The sequence below is a fragment of the Camelina sativa genome, chromosome 9 (genome assembly GCF_000633955.1).
Source record: "Camelina sativa cultivar DH55 chromosome 9, Cs, whole genome shotgun sequence".
Taxonomy (NCBI): Eukaryota; Viridiplantae; Streptophyta; class Magnoliopsida; order Brassicales; family Brassicaceae; genus Camelina; species Camelina sativa.
The window spans coordinates 1,762,843-1,765,798 of NC_025693.1; positions in this window are offsets into that span (position 1 = coordinate 1,762,843).

Here is a 2,956-nt window from a genome sequence, read left to right on the forward strand (position 1 = left end):
AAAAAAAAAAAAAAAAAAAAAAAAAAAAAAAAAAAAAAAAAAAAAAAAAAAAAAAAAAAAAAAAAAAAAAAAAAACTCATCAATTAACTCTTACTTTTACGACATGTTAAACACCAAAATACCAAATTAAAAAGCTAATTTTTTAGACAAACCTTAACCAAATCAAAAATCTATATCATATCTAAGACGCTGTATATATACTCAACTATAACTGCATAAATAAATTTATCATACACATATTTCATGATGATGGTGGGTTTCATATTGATGATGGGAGAAGTTAAAAGATAAAATCTATATATATAAAGTTAACTTTGCTCACTTCTCCTTCCTCCACATCAGCATCCACCTAATCAATTTTTTTCTTTTTTTTTGCATAAAAAATACTATTTTTAATATTCATTCATTGCATATTTATTATTTATAATTAATAATAGTAAAAAGTAAATAAAAAACGAATTAACTAAAATTAATTAAATTTTAAGATAGTATAAACAATAATATAATTTTTTAGTAAATAATAAAAATAATAACTGTCTAAAAATAAATTAGGTGAAATAAATGAAAATTTTAAAATAGTAAAAATAATACTATAAATTTGTTTTAGTAATAATGTTATTATTAAAATTATAACCAAAAAATGATTCTATTCCAAAATTTAGAATGGGTTAATGAGTTTTAGAATGTAAGTAAGATTTTAATGCATGGTGGAGTAAAAAAACAAGTTATGTAATTGTATTTATAAAAATCTAAACATGAAAATAAAATTGAAGTGAAACATTAGTTTCTAAGAAACATATACCATAAAGATTTATTATTAAATTTTACTTATAAGAAAGAAAAGATTAATTATTTAACTTAACTTAACTTAAAAGTTTTGATCTAAAACAAAGACATTGTAAGGGGCACACTTCTTTTTAGGAAAATTATGAAAAAGAATTTTGAAAAAATAATATATCTAAAAAAGCAAAATTAATGGTCAGGAAATATAGAAAAAATGATATGTAAACCGTTACAAAAAGTGGCATGTGATTTGTGTAGCATATCTCATAAGGTATATTATCAACTGGAGCTACAATTTTATAACATGATATATAACAATTATAACATATATATATTATCAAATGCTTTTAATCCAAAACATTGGCAAAAATAACATATTTAAAGTACACTATGTTTTTTTTTAGAAGACGAAGCTGGGGTTGCATCATAAAATTAACATCTGCAAATAACATATGAGATTTTAGAAAAATATGTAACTTGGATTAGTGAATATATATTCATTGTGGAGTTTAAACGTTTCATCATTTAAGCATTCTTGACTTAGTCGGAAATTTTACTACGGCAGATGATGCATTTGGACAACCTCACTGTAGCGACATAGCACTAAAATTGTTCATGAAACTTTGTATATTCGCATTTAATGTAGGATATCAGTATATTTAAATGGTGTCTATAATTAGGTCAATGATCGACATTGACGTTAGAACTTTTAAAATTATGTTTTCATGGGATATGAATATGGAATGAACTCTTTTAAAGATAAAGTGTCAGAAGATTGTCGACAATAGACAATATATGTTATATATAGATTAGTAAAATAAGTACGACATTCATATAAATTTATCATTTAATCTTCAAATTATATTCATATTCAATGATTCTTATTGATAAAAATTTTAAATAAAATCTCACGTAAAATCACAAATAGATATAACAAATAAATATTATCTTCAAAAATATATATGTTGTATATCACTGAGTAAAGTAAGTTTAGTATTTACATATATTTATACTCAAAAGTTGGAATGGTTATATTTGAGCTCAACAATTTCTATTGATAAGAAATATTTTAAATTAAAATCCTGCGCCTGTAGGGTACAAATTCTAGTTGGAAATATAAAGGAGATGTGGAAAGAGATTGATTGGGTTTTTTTTTCAAGGCTATGGCCAACTCTTATGGACTTCGCAGCAAAAAAAATTGACTAAACCCCAGACACTTGCCTTGTTAATCCCCCACAAATTTTCGAAAACACTTATAAACTAAATCGGGTCGTATATTTATTGCTGTTTTCTAAAGAGTTCCATCCTCTGCCCCATAGGAAAAAAAAAGCAACACTATTTATGTATGGTCTACTTAGCATGCTTATCAAAGAAAAAGGAAGAAAATAATGAATAGTGGTGAGTCCACATTTTATTAACAAGCATTTAAACGAAATATTTTNAGACGAAGCTGGGGTTGCATCATAAAATTAACATCTGCAAATAACATATGAGATTTTAGAAAAATATGTAACTTGGATTAGTGAATATATATTCATTGTGGAGTTTAAACGTTTCATCATTTAAGCATTCTTGACTTAGTCGGAAATTTTACTACGGCAGATGATGCATTTGGACAACCTCACTGTAGCGACATAGCACTAAAACTGTTCATGAAACTTTGTATATTCGCATTTAATGTAGGATATCAGTATATTTAAATGGTGTCTATAATTAGGTCAATGATCGACATTGACGTTAGAACTTTTAAAATTATGTTTTCATGGGATATGAATATGGAATGAACTCTTTTAAAGATAAAGTGTCAGAAGATTGTCGACAATAGACAATATATGTTATATATAGATTAGTAAAATAAGTACGACATTCATATAAATTTATCATTTAATCTTCAAATTATATTCATATTCAATGATTCTTATTGATAAAAATTTTAAATAAAATCTCACGTAAAATCACAAATAGATATAACAAATAAATATTATCTTCAAAAATATATATGTTGTATATCACTGAGTAAAGTAAGTTTAGTATTTACATATATTTATACTCAAAAGTTGGAATGGTTATATTTGAGCTCAACAATTTCTATTGATAAGAAATATTTTAAATTAAAATCCTGCGCGTGCACGGGTACAAATTCTTAATTATATTGACTTAGTCATTTAGATAC